This window comes from Bubalus bubalis, chromosome 11 (genome assembly GCF_019923935.1).
Source record: "Bubalus bubalis isolate 160015118507 breed Murrah chromosome 11, NDDB_SH_1, whole genome shotgun sequence".
Classification (NCBI taxonomy): Eukaryota; Metazoa; Chordata; class Mammalia; order Artiodactyla; family Bovidae; genus Bubalus; species Bubalus bubalis.
The window spans coordinates 58,475,418-58,499,543 of NC_059167.1; the positions used below are offsets into that span (position 1 = coordinate 58,475,418).

General features: G+C 42.5%; 1 long non-coding RNA gene across 5 annotated transcripts; it reads right to left on the reverse strand.

The window, feature by feature from the left end:
* Window positions 1–1,825: 1,825 nt before the first annotated feature.
* On the reverse strand, window positions 1,826–23,468 carry LOC123328084. 5 transcript variants are annotated; one of them, XR_006542847.2, is made up of 4 exons: window positions 23,329–23,468; window positions 22,696–22,784; window positions 20,100–20,272; window positions 1,826–2,060 (listed from the first exon to the last, which is right to left on the reverse strand). It is a non-coding gene; the product is annotated as an uncharacterized LOC123328084 (long non-coding RNA). The 5 variants fall into 5 exon arrangements; XR_006542844.2 differs by lacking the exon at window positions 1,826–2,060 and adding an exon at window positions 5,682–5,983; XR_006542846.2 differs by lacking the exon at window positions 1,826–2,060 and adding an exon at window positions 7,590–8,467.
* Between the last annotated feature and the right edge of the window lie 658 nt (window positions 23,469–24,126).

Genomic DNA, 24,126 nt, shown 5'->3' on the forward strand with positions numbered 1-24,126 from the left:
CGCCTTTACTTTCATGAAGTTTATAAGCCCTAGAGGGAAGAAAAGCAATAAACAGACAAACAATCTTAAATTATGACTTGAAGGTGGTGAGTTCACCGTGCAGTCAAAAGGGTAACTTGTCTTGAGGGAAGAGGATATACAAAGGCAAGGCATGGCCCAGAGGGGCTAGAACTTATGGGAGCTGGAAGGTAGGACAGAATGACAGCTGATGAGACTTGGACAGAGGCAAGGACCTGATCAAGAAGGATCTTTCATGCCATGCTACTGGGAACTATTGAAGTTCTTGGGGGGGTAAGCCAATTATATAAATTTCACTTCAACAGATTATAATTAAACACTGTGTTAGCATTTGTGGGGCATACAAATGAGTTAGATATTTTCAGGAAATTCAACTATAAAAGCAAAAATAGGCATGTAAATAAGTGCTTATGATCTAGAGTTATAAAGTGATAAATTTTGAGAAGTGTAAAGTGTGCTATCAGGTCAGAATACAGCTTTAAGGAGGAACTGTGAGAAAATCTATATTTTCCAAATAAGATGCTTACTGAGTAAATCAGGAAAATCAGCTCCAAGTGTTTTGCCTCAAACAAAATTTGATCAGAGCTGCGGCCCTAGTCACACGCTGTGGTGTATACTAATTGTATAATCAATGAGGTACCAGCCAAAAATTAAGAAAAATGACCAGAACCCATAAACAAAGGGAAAATAATAAAGGAATGCTTAATGCAACTGCAGATAGTGCATTTCTTTAAAAAGTGGGGAAAAGCAACTTTTAAATTTTGCTTTGTGGAATTGACTCCTTAGTGCAAAAAACTAAGTTTTTTGCTCCTGACCATGTCTCTCTATTTCAGGCCCAAAGTCATCACCCCCAGGTGTGAGAAGGTTGGAAGAGGATTCAGACACACAGAATGCTGCAAGAACCACCAGACTCGAGCAGGGGCTAAAACCAATTGCGGAAAAGAAGTATAGAAGAGTATAAGCATTCAACTTCTTTTTTATTTACAAAAATTTGTCTTTTCTTCCCCCTACATTTGAAGGAGTCCCTTGGCCTATAGTGTCCAACAGGAAGTGAATCTTGGACAATTCCATTTCTGAAGATTAAGTCCTTTATGTACATCAAGAGGGAGAAATTGACTATTTTTTTTAATCAAATGACCTGAACCCCAATCTAATAGTTGGCCAAGGGGTTGATAGGGCATTAATCCATCTGTTTAATTATTCAACAAAGTTATTCAATCTTGCCTGTGTGCCAGGCAGTCTTTTAGGCACTTTCACACAAAAACCTCTGCCCTCTGAGAGCCTTCCATCTGGCAAGGGAAGATGAACTATATAATTATAAATAAGTAAATTATTTCATGTTTTAGGAGGTGATAAATCCTATGGGGAAGTCATAACAAGATAAGGGGAGTAAGGAGGGGAGATGGGGATGGCGGAGGCAGTGGGAAATGATGCAGGTAGCAGTTTTCAAGAGGATGGTCAGGTTAGGCCTCACAGAGAAGGTAAAATGTAGGGACTTTCCTGGGTCCAGTGGCTAGGACTCTATGCTTCCAATGTAGGGGCCCTGGGTTTGATCCCTGGTCAGGGAACTAGATCACACACACCCCAGCCAAGAATTTGCATGCCACAACTAAAGATCCTGAGTCCCACAACTAAGACCTGGTGTAGCCAAATAAATAAATATGAGGGGAAAAAAAGAAGAGACCTAGAAGGTAAGGGAGTTAGCCACATGAATACACAGGGTTAAGACAGTTCTAGACAGAGTACTCAGTGCAAGTGAGGGATAAGGAAGGTTTATATAATTTTAACTAGTTGAAAAATCAAAATAAGAATATTTCATGACACATGGCAATTATATGAAATTCAAATTTTGTGTCCCGAAATAGAGTGGTATTGGAACATAGTCACAACCATGTGCTCACTGGCTGTTCTGGTGCTAAAGGGTAGAATTGATGCTGGTGGCAGGGACCGCATGGCTCATGAAGCCTGGAGTATCTGTGAGAGTTTGCATGGTTTCAGAAATGCAGAGGCGGCAATTTCAACATTATTACCAGTCCAACTCGCTATCAAGTAAAACAACAAATCAGAGATACAGGTTACTCTTTGAAGGTTATTTTCATGACTTGCAACATTTTTTAAAAAGTCTTAGCAGATTTACTAGACCTCTTTGTTCAAATTATTCTTCCAAAAACAACGAACAGAACAAATTGATAACACTTCTACAGAAGTCTCTATTGTCTAGAAAGACAACTTTGATATTCCAATGAATGCTATCAATTTAATGCCCCATTAAATCAGACCTTTTTTAAAACAAATTGCAAATACAGAGAGTCTTTCTTCTTCCTCGGAGATAGAACATCTTCATTCCTTTTTTTTTTTTTTGAAGGTCAGGCTCTGGAATTTCATGATTTAGCATTAAAAGCAAAAAGCAGACCAATGAAGCTCAATTTTAATGGTAGAAATGGAATAGGAATTAATAGGAATTTCCTTAGCCATCTAGGGAGCATGAAGTATCCACCCTCCATATTTGATGCTCAGGAGAAAAGCTTGCCTGGCAATGAAAACAGAACGAAGAGGTGGAGAAAGACAATTCCTGAAAATGTCTTACTTTTCATATATGTGAGCCCATATATTCCTTTGGGTCCTTGAGCCAGGTAGGGTTGGGGTTTTTTCACTTACAAATGACATAGTCCTAACATGAGGACAGATACCAGAGAGAGGGTTGAAAGAAACAGTCCAGAGTTGGTGGGACTCAGCATGGGATGAAAAGGGGATGGCTTAAAGGTGACCTCAGGAATGTCATACATCAGAGATTTGAAAAATAGTGGTTGCAGTCATAGAAACAGGAGCACTGGGAGAAATGAACCAGTTGAGGAACATGAAGAATCAAGTTTGGGACCTGCTGAGTTTGAGGTGATGGTTGATGGAAATGTGAAGGAAACCAGAATATGTCACCACAAAATAGGTATGCTTCTTTGACATAAAACTCACTTTGAGCTGAAGGTAATTGAGAAGCAGCAAACCCAGAAAAAGTTCCCTCCCTTTTTTGCCTAATGGCAGGATATAAAACAGAACTGGACATGGAACAACAGACTGGTTCCAAATCAGGAAAGAAGTACATCAAGGCTGTATATTGTCACCCTGCTTATTTAACTTATAATGCAGAGTACATCATGCAAAATGCTGGGCTGGATGAAGCACAAGCTTGAATCAAGATTGCTGGGAGAAATATCAATAACCTCAGATATGCAGATGACACCACCCTTATGGCAGAAAGAGAAGAATTAAAGAGCCTCTTGATGAAGGTGAAAGAGGAGAGCGAAAAAGTTGGCTTAAAGCTCAACATCCAGAAAACTAAGATCATGGCATCTGGTCCCAGCACTTCATGGCAAATAGATTGGGAAAGAATGGAAACAGTGACAGACTTTGTTTTTTTCTCCAAAATCACTGCAAATGATGACTGCAGCCATGAAATTAAAAGATGCTTGCTCCTTAGAAGAAAAGCTATGACCAACATAGACAGCATATTAAAAAGCAGAAACATTACTCTGCCAACAAAGGTCCATCTAGTCAAAGCTATGGTTTTTCCAGTAGTCATGTATGAATGTGAGAGTTGGACTATAAAGAAAGCTGAATGCTGACGAATTGATGCTTCTGAACTGTGGTATTGGAAAAGACTCTTGAGAGTCCCTTGGACTGCAAGGAGATCAAACCAGTCAATCCTAAAGGATATCAGTCCTGAATATTCATTGGAAGGACTGATGTTGAAGCTGAAACTCCAATCCTTTGTCCACCTGATGCAACGAACTGACTCACTGGAAAAGACCTTGATGCTGGGAAAGATTGAAGGCAGGAGGAGAAGGGGACAACAGAGGATGAGATGGCTAGATGGCATCACTGACTCAACGGACATGAGTTTGAGCAAGCTCTGGGAGTTGGTGATGAGCAGGGAAGCCTGGCATGCTGCAGTCCATGGGGTTGCAAAGAGTCAGACATGACTGAGAGACTGAACTGAACTGACTGAGGATATAAATTCTCCTTTTACTCAAGATGGATTCTCATCAGCTCAGAGACACAACAGGGAAACCTGCAAACAAACCTCATTCCCTTATTTTCCTCCCATATATTTACCTTCCCTCAGTTTGGAAGACTAAAACTGCTCTGTCTTATCATTTCTCTACAAATGTATTGTTCTCTGTTGAAGGTACTCTATAATCTGGAATTCTAAAACACCATTTTGAGTTACTTTTGGTTTAGGCTCTCCTATGTGTGCTGCATGTATTAATAACTGACTTGGTTTTCTCTAGTTCATCTGTTTTGTTGTGGTTGTTACTGTTGTTACAGGGGTCTCAGCCAAGAACTCACAGGGTAGAGGGAAAATTATGATGATTCCTTGCCTACACCTGTGAACACTCCTGAGATTCTGGAATGAGCCTGAGTGAGTGGTCCAGGCAGAAATGTCAGCTGAGGAGCCATCAATGTAAAGCTGTAATTGAACCATGAGGATGGGCTCCCTGAGAAACCATGGAAAGAAAAGAGGGCTGGTGACTGCATCTTAGGAAAACCTGGGGGAGTGACTTTCATGAGAAAAGTGATTGGCAGGAGAAAGAAAATCAGGAATGTCACGATCCAAAAGGCAGAGAAGAGAAGATTTGGAAAGAGGCAGAGTTGGAAGCAGGGCAACAGAGATCAACATTTGAGTGATAGAATTTTAATGAAGCTTCCCCTAAATATTATAAAAGAGCCAATTCTGAATGCTTGAAACCAGGTAAGTAATAAATATGGCAGAGCTTATGATCTCATATAGTAACATACAGATTTAATAATTCACTTTAGGGACTTCCCTGGTACTCCCAATGAAGGGGACCTAGGTTCAATCCCTGATCAGGGAGCTAGATCCTACATGCCCCAGCTAAGAATTCATATGTGGCAACTAAAGATCCTGCATACTGCAACTAAGAGGATCCTGAGTGCTGCAATTAAGGCCTGTGCAGTCAAATAAATAATATTAAATAAATAAATAACTTGCCAGATCTCCTGTGGGTACTCTTATTCCCTCTTTCCTCTTCTCAACACCCCAGTGAGCCCTCAGGTACATTTGCTAACTCTCTGAATCACCCACGAAATCTTAGTTATTTCCTGTTTTTCAAATATTTAATTATTATTATTTTATTGAGGTGTATTTGAATTACAATATTATACAAGCTTGAGATGTACAACATAGTGATTTAAAATTTTTAAAGATTATACTCCATTTATAGTTATTATTTAATATAGGCTACATTCCTTGTGCTGTACAATATATCCTTGTAGTGTATTTATTTTATACATAGTAGCTTGTACTTTTTAATCCCTTACTCCTATCTTCCATCTTCCCTCTCCCCACTGGTAACTACTGGTTGTTCTCAATGACTCTGCTTGTGTTTTGTTATAGTCACTAGTTTGTTTTATTTTTTAGATTCCATATCAAAGTGATATCATCCAATATTTGTCCTTTTCCATCTGACTTATTTCACTAAGCATATGTGTATGTGCTCAGTTGCTAAGTCGTGGTTGACTCTTTGAGACCCCATGGACTGTAGCCCTTGAGGCTCCTCTTCCCAGGAATACTGGAGTGGGTTTGCCATTTCCTCCTCCAGGGGATTTTCCTGACCCAGGGATAGAATCCATGTCTCCTGCATTGCCAGGCAGATTTGTTACCACTGAGCCACCTGGGAAACCCTTCAGTAAGCATGGTACTGGCTAAATCCTCCTTTTTTTTCAAATTTCTGCAAACTAGGCTTTCCTCAGGATGCTAGGAGTTGGACAGGGACTGCTACTACAGGAATCCCTATAGTGTTGGGAAGTCAGGTTTCTCAAAGGTTCTTTGATCGTCTTGTAAAGGGCATTGTCCTACTGAGTGAGCTCCAAATGCAGGCTTCATGCTGGGGCTAGACTTCCCAGGGTTCCTCCCTGTGAACCACAGCACTGGAGCAGAGCCTGCAAGCTGGAAAGAAGGGAGGGGATGAGGAACTCCTCCAGATCTGCCCGAATCCCACACTGGCTCTCAGATATGAGGGCATTTTAAGTAAAATCCTATTTTGATTCAGGAACACAAGATTCTCTGCCTTCTACCTCAAAGTCTCTCAGAACTATCCTGTGCTCCAATGACATGTAAACCTCAGATACCTTACAGAGGGTCAATCCAAGAGGAAGTGAGACCTGGGTGAGGGTGGCGGCCAGTCATCCATTTGTTCATTCATTCAGCAGATATTTACCAAGCCATCTGTTCTGTACCAGTTAGATACTTGGGATATAGAGATGATGAAGACAGATCTGATCTTCATCCTCATGGAATTTACAGCCCAACAGGGAGACAGAAAACAGCAACAAGGCAAAGGAGACAGAGATGAGCAGAAAGAGGTCTGATTTAGACCAGGGGGCGAGGAGAGACTTCTTGAAGGAGGTGACCTTTGGGCTGAGTTATAAAATATGAGCTATTACTGGATGTCCAAATGAGAAAAAAAAAAAAAGGCAGAGAAAATAGCATGAGCAGCAGGAAGGCCATGATACCATGGAACTGAAGGTAGGCCATGGTGGGAAAAGGGGATGAGCAAGGTGGGTGGGTGGGTGTTAAGTGGGGAGGGGACAACGATAGGGAAAGGGCAGGTGACAAAGATTCTCTTCTCAGAAAAACTAGAGTCACATTCCTCTGAGCCCCCTCCTTGACTAGGTCTTAAGCCTGGTCTCTAAAGACATAAACAAACATGTGTTTTCTAATAGCTCAAGGCCACATATCCCTAAGATAATCCTAGCCTCCACTTAAAGTACCTACCTGAGAAAACTCAAGGCTGTCAGGAAATTTGCTGTTGGTTCTGGTCATCGCCTGAGGACAGGGTCTTCATCTCTCAATCTCTATTGGATGGTAAAATTGTAACGTCCATAGTGGTTGGCCAGCAGACACAGCTAGCCTAGTTGCACTGATACTCACTCCCCTTTGTAATCTTGCACTTCCCTGATTGTATTAAGCTCCCGTCTGCCTCCTCTCCCTACTCCCTCATTCTCCCTTTAAAAGACCCATGCATCTCTACCAATCCAGGTTGAGTTCTGTTCATGATGGACTCTTTCCTGTTGGAAAATGTGTAACTGATTAAAATCTGTCCTTACCACTTTAGCTAGCATCTGACTTTATTTATGACACAGGTCAGGGGTGCCCTGAAGGCCAAGAAGTCTAGGTTTTATTCTAAGTGCAGAAGAAAGCTATTGTTGGTATTAATGGTGGCAGGGGTGGGGAGGAGTTGTGACTTGGGCTTTATGATCCTCCGGGCTACTGGGTGGCAAACAGAATGCAGTTGGCAGTGGACATGGGTTTGATCCCTAGTCAGGGAACTAGGATCCCACATACCATGCAAGCATGCTGTCACTTCAGTCCTGTCCGACTCTTTGCAACCTATGGACTACAGCCCCCGGGCCCTCTGTCCAAGGGATTCTCCAGGCAAGAATACTGGAGTGGGTTGCCATGCCCTCCTCCAGGGAATCTTCCCTACCTAAGAATCGAACCCACGTCTCTTAAGTCTCCTGCATCGGCAGGTGGGTTCTTTACCGCTAGCACCACCTGGGAAGCTTTCTCACGTATCATGCAGCACAGCCAATATACTAAAAACAAAAAAGAAGGAAAAGAAAAAAGTAAGAAACTGGGAGGGCAATTAGGAGGGTGTTGCAGTAGTTAGGGAGCAGAGGGAATGTCAGAGCAGGCTGCCAGATATACTATCATGTATAGGAGAGGGGGTTAACTGTTGCAAATTACTCTCTTCCCTCTATTCAGCCATCATTATTAAGGATGGGGAGTCTCATCTTGTACACTATTTACTCCTTTTTTTTTTTCACTATTTACTCTTATACCTCCTGTTTATTACTCAGCTTTTCTGAAAGAGCTGGAGAACCATTTGGTAATTTTTCCATTATAGTAAAATAAATTCTAAAGAGCAAGAGCACATTAGAAAGAAGGTGAGAAATATAGCCACTATCAGTCAAGACATATTCCTCAGCTCTTCCACTGTGACTCTTACTTCAAACAGATCTATTTTCCAGTGAGATGCAGGCCCCAGTTTCTCTCCTCGGCTCAGGAGAACCACTAGCTTTTTGTTTTACAAAGCTCCCTAGAAAATATGGCACATGTGCTACTCTCTCGGATTTTAATAATGAAGAGGAAAAATTTTGTTCTTCATACTCATCTGCACTTGAGCACTTTGTTTCTCTTTACTTTTCCTATATTTGTTGTGTCATTCTTACTTAGCTTTGGCAAATGAGAGCAGTGGCAGCAGCCTCCAGGGGAATTTCGTGTTCGGTGCCTGACACGCCATCCTGGGCACAGGTGTGTTCAGCCCAGGGCAGCTTGCTTTCTCCTGCTTCCCTCTCCAGCTGTCATCACCCAGTCTCCCCAGCGGTGGTGCCGGAACCTGCGACCTGACCTCAGTGGTTCCACTAATGACTGTGTAGGAATAAATAATTCAGATAGTTAATGAGGGTTTGAGTTATTTCCCCCAACGAGCCAATTTTCTGGCAGCCTGAGGCTTCAGAGTTCAGCGTAGTATGTGTCTTTAAAGATGCTGCCTTTTTCGCACTCTTTTCTCACAGTCTGGAAGTATTTGGAATTTGTTTTTTTAAAGTCCAGATCTGCTTCTGACAATGGGCCTCTTTGACAGTGCTCATGGGAAATGAAATAGGTCCCAGCCTGCCTGACCCAAGCATTCATGGAGAAAGTGAAATAAAACAGTCTGTATTTGTGAACCGAACTTCTGCTTGGACCTCCTTTCCTCTTGTGGTAGGTTGGTAGAAGCCGAATCACAATCAACTTACACTCTAATGAGCCTGTTGACGCAGTGTTTTGACCTCGTTTCCCAGGGATTTGCCTGTGTTGCGGGTGGGACATTCTAAAACGCCAAGGAGTGGGTGGTGGATCAGTGTCCTCAATGAGCCCGTCCTTGGAACCCCAGGATGGTCTCATTTCTGTCCAATCTGATTATTGTTCTCCTTTCTGTCCATCTCTGCAAAAGTCACTGCTGGCTCCCTCGTGTCCAAGCTAGGTTTCCAGGTCCTCTTTGCTCTGCTGCCCTCAGTTCTTTGGGAATATCTCACTGCTCCTGTACCATCTAAGCAACAGAATTCTATTTCCAAGGCCTTTGGGACCCAGGCGGCCGCAGGGCTGATCCTCTGCTGTGGCCTGTTTCACTGAGTAACTCAGCCTCATCTGCCTACATCAGCCTGCAAATTGGTGGCCCACACGTGGCCCTCAGATGTGTTTTGTTTCATGTATACTAATAAAAAATTAAAATTAGATCCAACACTTAGAAATCAGAAGCTTTCATGTATTTCAGATCCTCCTTCCATTCGTTCCTGTCTCCTTGCCTTCTCTGAACCCACAAATAGACCTTTAAAGAGCCATCCCCTGCAATATACCTCAAACTACCTCTTCAAGCTTACCTTTTTCAGTTCTGTTCTATACTTGACCCTGTATGGAGCTAGAGACTTGACACTGCTTGAACCCTAGTGCTTCTTAAACTGTTTGTGGTAAAGGATCAATTCAAAAAATTTCCAATTGATTGCAATAGTAAAATATAGGAGTCTGGTTCAACATGGTAGAGTAAAAAAGAATTTGCATTTATCTCCTCCTGCAAGAGCATCAAAGTCACAATGAGCTGTAGAATGACCATTGACAGGAGGATGCTGGAACCTACCAAAAAAAGATACCCCATGTCCAAAGACAAGAAGCTGCAGCAAGACAGTAGGAGGGGCACAATCATGAAAAAATCAAATTTCATACCCACTGGGTGGGTGACTCATAGACTGGAGAACAATACCAAAGAAGTTGTTGCACTGTTGTGAAGGTCTGGAACCCCACATCAGGCTTCACCAGTCTAGGGAGCTGACAAAGGGACTGGGGATCCCCAGGGAATCTGACCTAAGCCCAGCAGGATTTGATCACAAGACTTATATAGGAATGGGGGAAACAGAGACTCTAGTCTTGGAGGGCACAAACAAAACCTTGTATGCACCAAGATTCAGAGGAAAGGAGCAATGACTCCACAGGAAACAACCAAAACTACATGCTAGTGTTGGAGGGTCTCCTGTGGAGGCCTGGGTCGGCAGGGGCTCGCCACAGGCACGGGGGCACTGGCAGCAGCTGTCTGGGAAGGTCCCCTTTAGCATAAACCCTCTTGGAGGTCACTATTAACCTGACCATCAGGCCAAAAAACTACCAGGAAGGGCGCACAACCCCACCCATCAGCAGATAATTGTATTAAAACTTTACTGAGTAGCTTCCTTTAATTTTGGGGGCTCTAAAATCACTGCAGATGGTGACTACAGCCATGAAATTAAAAGATGCTTGCTCCTTGGAAGAAAAGTTATGACCAACCTAGACAGCATATTAAAAAGCAGAGACATTACTTTGTCAATAAAGGTCTATCTACCAAAGCTATGGTTTTTCCAGTAGTCATGTATGGTTGTGAGAGTTGGACCATAAAGAAAGCTGAGTGCTGAAGAACTGATGCTTTTGAACTGTGGTGTTGGAGAAGACTCTTGAGAGTCCCTTGGACTGCAAGGAGATCCAACCAGTTAATCCTAAAGGAAATCAGTACTGAATATTCATTGGAAGGACTGATGCTAAAACTCCAATCCTTTGGCCACCTGATGTGAAGAACTGACTCACTGGAAAAGACCCTGATGCTGAGAAAGATTGAAGGTGGGAGGAGAAGGGGACAACAGAGGATGAGATGGTTAGATGGCATCACCGACTCAATGGACATGAGTTAGAGTAAGCTCTGGGAGTTGGTGATGGTCAGGGAAACCTGACGTGCTGAAGTCCATAGGGTTGCAAAGAGTAGGACACAACTGAGCGACTGAACTGAACCTAACTGAGTAGCTTCCTGGGCTTCCCTGATAGCTCAGTTGGTAAAGAATCTACCTGCAATGCAGGAGACCCTGGTTTGATTCCTGGGTGGGGAAGATCCACTGAAGAAGCGATAGGCTACCCTCTCCCTGGTGGCTCAGCTGGTAAAGAATCCACTTGCAATGTGGGGTCCCTGGGTTGGGAAGATTCCCTGGAGAAGGGATAGGCTATCCACTCCAGTAGTCTGGCCTGGAGAATTCCATGGACTGTATAAGTCCATGGGGTCGCAGAGTTGGACACAACTGAGCAACTTTCACTTTCATATAACTTTTTACTGCGTAAGGCCCTGCTTACCAGAGCAAGACCCAGTTTTTCCCACCACCAGTCCCTTCTCTAAGAAAGCTTACACTAGCCTCCTCCATCAGAGGGCAGAGAGAAGAAGCAGGAAGAACCACAATCCCACAGCAACTAAAACAAAACCACATTACAGAAATTTAATCAGGATGAAAAAGCAGAACGTTATGTCACAACGAAAGGAGAGATAACACCCCAGAAAAACAACTAAATGAAGTGGAGATAGGCAACCTTTCAGAAAAAGAATTCAGAATAACAATAGTGAATATGATTCAGGATCTTGGAAAAAGAATGCAGGCAAAGATTGAGAAGATGCAAGAAATGTTTACCAAAGACCTAGAAGAACTAAAGAACAAACAAACAGAGATGAATAATACATTAGAAGGAATCCACAGCAGAATAACTGAGGCAGAAGCATGGATAAATGACCTGAAGGACAGAATGGTGGCAATCACTGCCACAGAACATAGGAAAAAGAATGAAAAGAAATGAAGACAGTCTAAGAGAGCTCTGGGACAACATTAAACATATGAACATTTGCGTTATAGGGGTCCCAGAAGGAGAAGAGAGAGAGAAAGGACCTGAGAAAATATATGAAGAGATAATAGTTGAATCCTAACATGGGAAAGGAGATAATCAATCAAGCCCCAGAAGCACAGAGAGTCCCAGGCAGGATGAACCCAAGGAGGAACATACTGAGATACATAGTAATCAAACTGACAAAATTAAAGACAGAGATAAACTAGTAAAAGCAACAAGGGGAGAATGGCAAATAATATACAAGGGAACTCCCATTAGGCTGTCAGCTGATTTCTCAACAGAAACTCCACAAGCCAGAAGGGAATGGCATGACATATTTAAAGTGATGAAGGGAAAAACCTACAATGAAGAATATTCTACCCAGCAAGACTCTCCTTCAGATTTGATGAAGAAATCAAAAGCTTACAGACAAGCAAAAGTTAGGAGAATTCAGCACCACCAAACCAGCTTTATAACAAATGCTAAAGGAAGTTCTCTAGGCAGAAAACAAGAGAAGGAACCCAAAAACAATTAAGGAAACAGTAATAGGATCACACATGTTGAGGTACCTTAAGTGTAAATGGATTAAATGCACCAACCAAAAGACAGACTGGCTGAGCTGATGAAAACATGTGCGTGTATGCACTTCCACTGACCACATCACTCTGCTTGACCCCCCAAATTGAATGTAATTATTTTATATTGTTAGGTTAATCATGTTCCCATTATGGCTTGCAATTGTAATCACCTTTTATTCTTTGTCTGGCTATTGATTGTGAAAACTGACAAACATCTTTTACTACTGTGATTATGTAACTATTACTTAATATCATTGTATCATGATTGGTCAACAGAAAAATTATGGAATTCTATATCACCAAATCTAGCATTTAATAGAAAAGCCTATAATCACTTTTTAAAATCCATATGCACATCAGAATTATCTTGGAATTTTCTGAAAAATACAAATGCCCAGGTATTATTATTATTATTTTTTTTTTTTGCCAGAGCTCCAGATATGTTTCTAATGAGCAACCATGTTTAAAAAGAACTGGACTTATGAGGATATTTTACTTTTATCTAGTTTGTTTCACTTTTCTATTTCATATTCAGTGCTCCCATTTCATTTAGTTTATGTTTTCCTATTTCTCCATCTCTTTTTTTTAAATGTTCTTTCTCAAGACTTATCAAGCATAGTGGAAAAACTTTTGTATACATAAATATAAATAATATGTATAATATATGTATTTTAGAAAACTTATGAATTTTTGCCTACCTAAAAAATTTGACATTTTGATTCTACTTGTTTGACTTAGTATGAATAGAATGCTAGATTTCTAATTAAAAATTAGATATGCAACAAGCAATAAAGGTTTACTGTATAGCATAGGGAACTACAGTCAATATCTTATAATAACTTAACTTATAATGGAAAATAATTTCAAAAATAACATGTGTATACATAAAATGTATGTGTGTTACGTATAATAACATGTGTGTATATGTATAACGTGTGTATACGAATCACACACAAAAAAAAGAATTCTACTTTTCGAAATTTAGCAATGTTTATCTTTTTGCCAGTTTTTAAACATGTCCTATGGACATCTAATAACAATGTGTGAGATACAAAGTTTTAAAGATATTTGTGTGGGATATGATTAATATAAATTTATTAAATATAAATCTGTTATATTTAAATTATTAATGACATAATTCAAGATAATCCTAATTCTTATTTTTTCTGCACTTGATAAAATATTCTCAGAGAAATGTTAATGTCTCACTATGATTATTTTTTCTTTTCCCTTGTATTTTTTCTGATTTTTGTTTTATGTATCTTTGTTCTTTTATTGTTACAGTGTCTAATGGTATATGATGTCTATCTTCTTTGTGAATTGTACCTTTTATCATTGAAAATATTCATCTTTGTTTCATTTAAAAAAGAAATGGTAATTATGTGATATTACAGACGTGTTAGCTAATGCTATGGTGACAATCACATTGCAACATGTAAATGTGTCAAATCAACTTGTTGGACATCTTCAGTTCAGTACAGTCGCTCAGTCGTGTCCGACTCCCTGCGACCCCGTGAATTGCAGCACGCCAGGCCTCCCTGTCCATCACCAACTCCCGGAGTTCACTCAAACTCATTTCCATAGAGTCAGTGATGCCATCCAGCCATCTCATCCTCTGTTGTTTCCTTCTCCTCCTGCCCCCAATCCCTCCCAGCATCAGGGTCTTTTCCAATGAGTCAACTCTTCTCATGAGGTGGCCAAAGTACTGGAGTTTCAGCTTTAGCATCATTCCTTCCAAAGAACACCCAGGAATGATCTCCTTGCAGTCCAAGGGACTCTCAAGAGTCTTCTCCAACACCACATTTCAAAAGCATCAATTCTTCGGCGCTCATTCTTCTTCACAGTCCAACTCTCACATCCATACATGACTACTGGGAAAACCATAGCCTTGACTAGACGGACCTTTGTTGGCAAAGTAATGTCTCTTCTTAACTTACATAAAGTACCCTGCCATTTATATCTCAATAAAAAATTACACCTAAAACACAGTAAAATGTAAAAAACTTTAACACTAAACAAAAAATGAAATAAAAGGACATACACAAACACAAGTTCATTTTTTAAAAATTATTAGTTTGAAGAGAAAAATTACTCCCTTATATTACTATATAATTTTTAAAAGCTTTCGCTCAGTTCTCTACTTAACTCATCATGGGTCAGTAACAATTACAAGCATGGCAGAACAATTCCCAGACTTCTCTGCTTCTGTGCCTTTGCTGATGCTGTTTCTCTACCTGGAAAGCTGTGCCCATCGCTGTCCATCCTCCCTGCCTCCCCTAGCCCTCATTACCATGCTCATCTTCTCAAGACCTTCTAATCTTTCAAGGTCCTTCCAAATGCCACCTCTGCTAGGAGGCATCTTTCCTGCTCTTTGAGCCTCTGCGGAACACAGATCAACTGCCAACCTTTGGACACTGCATTATGGTCATGGTATACTGGAATCATTATACCCTTACCCGATATTCCACTGCCTGAGCTCGAGGACTTTCTTTCCCATGGTATTAACACAGAGCCTTGTATCAAGTAGGCTCTCAACACACACTTGCTGATTTGATACTTCAGTTAAAAAAAAACAACAATCAAAGATGCCATTTGGTTGCTCACAGAATGTTAGTGGCAGAAGCGGGAACAAAATTCAGGGCTTTGGGCTCTTAAGTTCATTCTCATGAATTTGCACAAATATAGCCTGAAAACTTGAGATCTCTATTATAGAGCATCACAGAAATCTGATTAAGAAAACACAGGTCTATTTATTATTGCCAATTGAAATTTGACAGTCTATTTTCCCAAATTTGAACGAAGGCTCAGGCACCTAGAGGAAGCAGAAGAAAAGGCCCTGGAATTAGAATCCACATGTTCTTTGACCTTAGTTCACTTTCACCCAAGATCTGGTCATTCCTGGTTCTCTTTCCAGCTTTAAAAGAGGTGGCAGGGGTGGTGGGGGTGGGGGTGGAGGAAGGACTCCAGAGGTCTGAGACCCAAAAGCGGTGTTGCTAAGGGTTTGCAGCCCCCTTAGTAACACCGCTGGCAAGGGTCACCCAGCCTCAGAGAGACTCTTCCTGGAAAAGAAAACCCTGGAGGCCAGAACAATGAAGGAACTGGGCCGCTTGGGAGGGATACTGAAGACAGAAAATCCTGCCTACCCTTTCAGGGCCTCCCTGAAGTTATGGGAGGTCAGACTATGTATGTTTTTTGAGGGTTTGGGTATGTTTTCAAAATCAAGGAACATCAAGCCATGTAAAAATTGTAGTATTACATATTAAATGCCTAATACATAGCAGATTAACACTTTTCACACACACACACACATACACACACACCCACACCCACAGATAAGAAGACTGCAGATCTAGCCTCATGTAGAAATAAAGCTGAAAGTCTGTATGTGAGGCTGTCTGTGAGTGTGAGGCCTGGGATTGGGGTTGAGGTCGGGGGTAGAAGACCCACTTCTGATGGTTTATGGCTGATGGGGCTCCTTTCTGCTCCCAAAGAATTCAGATATTTACCTCCTAGTCTATCTTGGGAACGAACCACTTTCAGCTGTTTTCTCTATTCAAACACTCCCTAACGGTCTTATTCATTCTTACAGTTCTAATTGCCATGTTCACTGACTCTCAGATCTGTACCCTTTGGTCGAGCCTCTGTCTTGAAACCCAGATCCTTGTACCCAATCTCTGTACCCAGTGCCCACTGGACATTTCAATCTGTGTATCCTCTTGATACCTCAAGCTCAATGTTCCCCAAAATAAAGCCCACTCTTCTGTCTCCTTTGCTGTTCCCCACTCTTTGATTTTGTGCTCCAGACCCAGCTGGCTGTGAAGAGGCCCAGCATATGCAGTTCTTCCAGGCCGAAACTCCCTCTAACCTTTCCTTCCCAGTTCCCTTTGCCCAGTTCCCATCTACTCAGCTATAAGATGGCATTTCTTTTATTCCAGGAAGCTGCCACCAAATCCTTAGACCAGGCTGCGCCCCTGGCTGCACACTTTCATCCAACCTTGATCTGCTCTTCAGTTTATTACCATCTTGTCTATGTTCGTACTTGGTCATGTCCATCTCTCTGTGATCCTATGGACTGTAGCCTGTCAGGCTTCTTTGTCCATGGGGTTTTCCAGGCAAGAATACTGGAATGGGTTGCCATTTCCTCCTCTATGGGATCTTCCCAACCGGGGGATGGAACCCATAGCTCCTACATCAGCAGGCACATTCTTTATCCACACCATGGTCAGGATTTAATTAATTGTGGACTTTTTCTTTTAATGACTGTACCTACTGCTAGCAGAAACCCCCCTGCCTGATTGTAGGGATCCTTTCTACCTTGTTCACTGCTCTGTCCCCAGGGTCTAGTATATGGTACCTGGCATACTATAGGCACTTAATAAAATATGTGTTGACTGACTGAATATATGAATCCTGTTGCTCCATTACTTAAAATCCTTCAAGCTGGCAGGCTTCAAGATAAAGACCTGTCTGTCCCACATGGGATCTGGGGCCCACAATCTGAAGCCTGTCTACATTTCTTCCCACCCTCATTCTATCAGTCCAGTATAATAAGAGTTCAAGTTTTAGCATCAGATGGCCTGGGTTCAAATCACAGCTGTGCCACTTACTAGTCATTTTCCTTGGAAAATTACTAATAGTTTTACTACCAATTTTTTTTTTTTTTTTTTTACTTACTAATAATTTTCCTTGGGAAGACTGGTAAAGCTTTTGATGCCTCATGTTTCTCATCTATTAAACGGGAATAATAACAGTACTTACCTGGTAGGCTTGTGAATATTAAAGTTAATTTTACTGGACTTCCCTGGTGGTACAGTAGATAAGAATTCGCCTGCCAATGCAGGGGACACAGGTTCAATCACTGGTCTGGGAAGATTCCACATGCCAAGGAGTAACTAGGCCAGTGTGCCTGCCACAAGTACTGAAGCCTGCATATTATAGAGCCCGAGATCTGCAACTACTGAGCCCACAGGCTGTGCCTGGACCCCATGCTCTGCAACAAGAAAAGCCACTGCAATGAGCAGTCCGCACGCTGCAACTAGAGAGTGGCCCCCATTTCCCGCAGCTAGAGAAAGCCTGTGAGGAGCAACAAAAACCCAGTACAACCAAAAATAAATGAGTAATAAAAGTTAAAGTAAAATTAACTTCACTTATTCATCAACATTACATATAGGATACATGTATACATATGTGTATATGAATTTATATGTATCAACATATGTTGTACATATATTGCACATACATGCACGATATGTGTATGTGTTAATGATATTTATTCATTAATTTGCACATGTATATGTATATATGGATTGATGTACAAAAATTCTGTGTGTGTGCACGTGCAGAGTGCTTACACCAGTGCCTGGCACATGCTATGCTCCTTTCCTATCGCAGCCTCCCACACTCAGTGCTTAAATCAGACTGAGTCAGTTTTGGTCCCGCAGTGCACCATGACTTCTCCGTCTCTTTGTATTTGCTCCCCTCTTGGCCTGGAATAGCCTCATATCCTCCTGCCCTCACGACCCAGGTCAGGTCACCACCTTTGGGGTGCCTTGGGTCACCCTCTCTCCATCTGGCGGTATGCAACTTCCCTCAGCCCATCACGACTCCATGTACTCCTTTCTTATCTGCTGCCATCAATGACTGTGAGCTCCCTGAGGGCAGGGTTTGTATTTCATTGCTTTGTATCCTGCATCGAGCACAGTGTCCCAGCTCCAGCAATGCTCTAGAAATATTTGCTGAACAAATGCAAACAATCAAAATGATTTATAGACAGGGCTTGTGTATACATATGTATATGTGGGCCAATGACCTCTGTGGAGGGCCTGGGTGGTCCACAGGAGAGGAAGGAGGGCCATGGTATGAAGGGAGAAGCTCCTCTATTTCCGAGGGTAAGGGTGGGGTGGGAGGACAGTGCTAACAGAGGAGTGTGTCCCCCTTTCCATGTCGGTGTCCCCTGTGCTATTGGTAGCAGTAAAGAACCCACCTGCCAGTGCAGGAGATGTAAGAGATGTGGGGTCAATTCCTGGGTTGGGAAGATTCCCTGGGGGAGGAAATGGCAACTGACTCCAGTATTCTTGCCTGAAAAATTCCACGGACAGAGGAGCTTGGTGGGCTATGGTCCATAGGGTCGCAGAACTAGACACAATTGAAGCAACTTAGCACACACACACAGGTTGTGGGCACATTTTGCAGTTACGGCTGCAATGTTCTACATATTGCAGTGGTTGTAGCTTTGCTTCTAATTTGACTGTGATCTTGGAATACAGCTTCTCAAAAATTCAGTTCCCTCATCTATAAAGGAGACCCAATCAGCTGGCCTGGGCTGAAATTAGCTGCATTCCTTTCTACTTTGCTTCCCTAGTAGCTCAGCTAGTAAAGAATCCACCCACAATGCAGGAGAACCTGATTTGATTCCTGGGTGGGGAAGATCTGCTGGAGAAGGGATAGGCTACCCATTCCAGTATTCTTGGGCTTCCCTGGTGGCTCAGCTGGTAAAGAATCCACCTGCAATGTGGAAGACCTGGGTTTGATCCCTGGGTTGGGAAGATCCCCTGGAGAAGGAAATGGCTACCCACTCCAGTATTCTGGTCTAGAGAATTCCATAGACTATATAGTCCATGGGGTCACAAAGAGCTGGACACGACTGAGTGACTTTCACTTCACTTCTACTGCATAACTCAGTATAAAAGTATAACTCAGTTAAAAGTATAACTTTTAACTGTGTCTGTTCTGATTGTGCAATGTCCATGCCTTTCTATTTGTTAATTTTTGAACATTCACCCTGACCCCTAACTACATAGTAAGTATATACTACTTTTTGGCTAAGTATTTTTATATAAATTGACTTGCTTTTTTGTTTATATCCATTTTAGTCTTGTTCTAAAACACAATATTTTTTAAAATCATGAATTTTTTAGGCAAATGGTACTTTTTAAATACACATGAAAATATATACACAACTGTTATACTCTTCCAGAGAAGGCAATGGCACCCCACTCCAGTACTCTTGCCTGGAAAATCCATGGATGGAGGAGCCTGGTAGGCTGCAGTTTGTGGGGTCGCTAAGAGTGGGACACGACTGAGCGACTTTGCTTTCACTTTTCACTTTCATGCATTGGAGAAGGAAATGGCAACTCCAGTGTTCTTGCCTGGAGAATCCCAGGGACGGAGGAGCCTGGTGAGCTGCCGTCTATGGGGTCGCACAGAGTTGGACACGACTGAAGCGACTTTTTCACCTCTACCATCCTTTTGGGTACAGGTATGCACACTACTCTTTGGGGATCTCATAGACCAGTGGTTCTCAAAGAGTGATCCCTGGACCAGCGACACCAACATCTCCTGGGGACTTGCTAGAAATGTACATTCTCCAGCCCTACCCTGGATGTAATGAGTCTGAATCTATGAGAGTGAGGCCAGCAAGCTGCGTTTCAACAAGCCCTCCAGGTGACACTCTCAAGACTGGAAACAGCTGTTGGAGACCTTTCTGGGCTCCCATGAGCTTCTACACAGAAGTTCCTAACTCAGACCCTTTCCTGAGGCCCAGCTCAGCCCCACCTCCTCCAGGGCCATTCACTTGTCCTTGTTCAACCACCGAGACTGGAACAACCACGAGAGCACACACCTGCCTTTCCTGCAGCTCACGCGGCAGGATCCCCCAGAGGCAGCTTCTTTTGGTACAATTTCCTTCCCACTTCTATTGTTTCCCTACCTTTCAGGCACTGAGTTGATTAAATTCAGAGGCAGAAATAGGTCAAGCCCTCTGTTCCATACAAACTAATTACCTTCTCTGTCTTCCTCATTCTGTCCTGTGAGGTAGGGGAGTCCTTGCTGCTCTTTCACCCAGCTTGATCCTCCATGTGGTCGACAGCATTCTCCACTAGGCAGGGCACAAGGCCCCTAGTTGTCCACAGAAGCTTGAAGACACTTTCTTGTCCTTTGACCAGAGGCTTGATCCCTGGAGAAAGAAGCATAGGACCTTGTAAGGATTTGGTTTTGCTCAGCCACTGATGCTACGGCAAAGCCACCGCTGTTTCCTTCAGGGATTTTCCCCCTCTGTTCTCCATGTGCACTCACTCTTTCCTTTGCTGACTTCAGCTATTTTGTAGTTTCAGCTGTTGAAGAAGCCTGAACCCATGTGTGCAATCCCCACCTCTCAGAGAAGCTCTCATTCTGCAATTTCTGGGCTAGCCCCATCCTCTGCACCTCACAGCCAGCAATTGCAAAGCTGAATCTATCACCTCTGTGGAGAGGAAGAAAACCTTTTACCTTTAACCTTCTAAAGTCTCAGCAGGGCCCCTGCGGGCAAAGAGATGGATTAGTGAGAAAAACACAAGCAAGTTAATTCCCAGGTGTACCTTGTGTATGTGGACATGCGAGAAACCCAAGAAAAAAGAAAAAGTAACTCTCTAAGAGGTGGCTTAGAATTCAGGCTGAAATACCATCTTCATATTCACTAAAAAAAAAAAAATGGGCATGGGGAAGGCCAGTCATGGGGACAACGGCAGGAAAAGCAGGGTTGTTTGTGACGCAGATTTAAATTGCTGCCTTCTCCTTGGATAAGAGTTTCTTGTGGTTTAGGGTCACTCTTCTCTTCCTGATACAGAGAGGGAAACACCCTTACAAATGGAGAGTTCCTTTATAAATATAGAGCTTATCCGGTATCTGCTGTTTTTAAAAAATAACCAGCTGAAATAATCCTTATACCAAAGGGGCGCTGTCCGTAATGAACTTGCTCTCTTGCATTTCCCATCTCAGCTAATGGAACCAAAGTCTCCTGCAGTATCCAGGCTAGAGAACCCTCCGTCTTCCTGACCTCCTGCCCCCCCATTTGGGGTGCTGTCCAGGGCGTGGTGATCCTGCCCCTTCCTCCAGAATCTTTCCTCCCCTCCATCCACAGCCACTTTCTAAGGGAAGGCCCTCGCTCTGTTTTTGTTATTACAGCTTCCAAACTGGAGTAGAATTCTAAATAGCAAGTAAAATCATTAGCACATTTAGCACTTTGTTGCTAAAAGTTTTTCAGGGGCTTCCTACCACCTAAAAGATCAAGTTCAACACCTTTGCAAATAAGGCCAGCCCCAGACTTCCTTTCCTGCCTGTTTCCAAAGCACACTGGACATGCTGGGAGCTTTCTGGCCTTCAGGCCTGGGACACTTTCTGGCAGCCTGTCCCCTTCCCATCACCCCTGGAATCCCAGGTCTCCCGTCAACCCTGTGCAGGCTCCCTGACTTTTCCCTGCACCCAGCCAAGCCTAGGCTCTGTCCTCAGCACCTTTGGGATCTCTTCAGTGAGGGCAGGGCCTCTGCAGAGGAGAATGGGGTGGTCTCTCACTCACCCTGACCCCCTTAGGGCCCAACGCACATACTCCTATCAAATCGGCACTCACACAGCCTCTAGACATTAATCTTTTTCCTGACAGGTGCTGGGGGAGGAGAAACTCCCCCAGGGACATCTTGGGGTGCCTGGCTGGGTCTGAAACTTAAACTGAGAAAGACAGATTAACAGGAGGGGAGCATACAAATTAAAATAAAATTTAAAAAAATGTATGTGGGATTCCTCACCAGAGAATGAAGACTCAAAGAAGTGACCAGAGTAGGAAATGTTTATATTTTTCCGCCAATTAAACAGTAAATGTGTGCAGAATTAACAACACAAAGGAGTTTGGACTAAGGCTGTTTCAAGGAGGCCCAGGTAACCCTTATCTTCTTTAACAAGGATAAGGGTTCCTTTAACAAGGTTTGTTTAGAGATTCCTCTGTTGCCCTCTATGGGCCGATAAGAGTCTATATCCAGTAAAAGGAGAATTTTATTTCCGGTCTTCAGGCAAACAAGGGAGAGCTTTTCCTGGGTTTGCAACTTCTTAATTGCCTTCAGCTGAAAATAATTTTTTATGTCAGAGGAATATTTTGGGGTGACACGGTCTGGTTTTTTTTTTTTTTAATCAGCTCTAGCTCCCTTGTACTTGCAGAGTGCCTACCTCCAAGCATGAGTTAGTAACAAAGTTCCCTTCACCCCCAAAGAAATGTGGAAACTCAGAGCAGCCCCAACATTTTGTCTGGAGTCACAATGGCATTAGGCATGCCCACCTCCCACCCACACTAGGCTTCTTAGACAACACTCACTATCTTAAGACGTGTGAACGAAAAATGTTGCTTGCCATGGGAGTAAAGAAAGGACGTTACAGCTATCAAGGCCACTAAAGCCGCCACCAAGAACAGGATACTGGCCCTAGATAGCTGAGGTGCCTACCAAAGAAATAATTTAAGTGAGCCCAGACTCTCACATGTTCCCATACAAAGAAAAGTGCTAAATTCATTAACTTGAGATATCTAAGTTTTTGTTTTTTTTTTTATTAACAGTAATCTTTCGAAATTCCAACTACCTGGTCTTTGTTGCAAAAACTCTTGGTTTCTCTTTGAAGCAGTCCTTCAGAGTTGAGAGACTGAGTCCTGGGCTTAAGTACTGTTTTGGCTGCCAAATAAAACAGAATTCTCAACTTTTAGGTTCTGCTTTTTTTTTTTTTTCAGTCAGCTTAGAATCCAAACTAGCAATCCCCCAACCTGTCTACATTAACAAGTCAGTTTCATTAGCATAACTTTACTAGTCCAGAGACTCTTACGTTGGAAAAGCGAGTTGCAAATTTTTTGTTTCATTGCAGAAATTTCTGGCAAGTCTCAAGTCATCAGCAGACAGTGTAAATTTACATTCCTAGACTCGCCTTACATTGTTGTAGCCCACAATCTTAATCTGTTATACCACAATCCTCTCTCAGTCCTAATCAGGCTTCTCTGATCTGCCTTCAGCCAGGCCTCAAAGAATTAATAAAACAGACCTTGCCCTTCCCTTATCAAGACACTATCAGCCTTCCTTACTGGTAAACAGTAATGAACACAGCTTTGCCATAGTAACAGGTCTTTTGAAAGTCAGCATTCAACAGGCCTGTGTGTACTCCAGGCCTCTGCAGCCTAACTAGGGGTTTGTTAGTTTGCATTCAATGTGAGTTTTATTCTCTCACCAAGTTCTGTTTCTTCGGTTAATGCCTGCGTGCTGTGAAAAACTTGGCCAGGCATGGAGACAATCCCCCCAAATGCCTTTGTTTCTAGATGAAAATCGGCCTCTGGCGTCTTCCTGGCAGCAAAACCCACCTACAGCTTGTGAAGGTGACGATGACGTGCCTTCTGAGAACTGACCAGCAGAGGGTGCTCTTGAGAAAGAATAAGCCTTTGGAAGCGTCTTGTTAGGGACCGGAAAATTCCCACACAGGAGGCACCAGTTAATTTTAATTATTGTAATTAATGGTAAATGCAGGCGGAGCTTCCACAGGACATAAACCCAGAACAGCTAAGGAATGAGAGAGGTGCCAAAGTCAGGAAACCCAGGAGGAGAACCTACCCAAAGTGGTGTTTAGATGAGAATTTGAAGCCTCCAATAGGGTTTTGCCTTCTTACCAACATCCCTGCAATAACAGAATTTCCTCCCAAGTAATTCTGAAACTTGCCATATTTAGGTCATGTCGTGTTGGACTCCTTCAAAACTACTTACTCTGGGTTCCTGGGGAATTATTCTCAACATTCAAACTGAAAGTGACTCTAAGCCAGAAGTTGGCAAACGTTTTCTGGTAATAATAGGCATTTTCACTTCTGTAGGCCATATAGTTTCTGTCACAACTTCTCAGATCTGCTATTGTAGCTCAAAAGCAGGTACAGAAAATATAAAATGAGTGGGCATGGTTGTATTTTAATGAAACCTAATTTATGGGCCCTGAAATCTAATTTTATATAATTTTTATGGGTCAAAAATATAATTTTTCTTT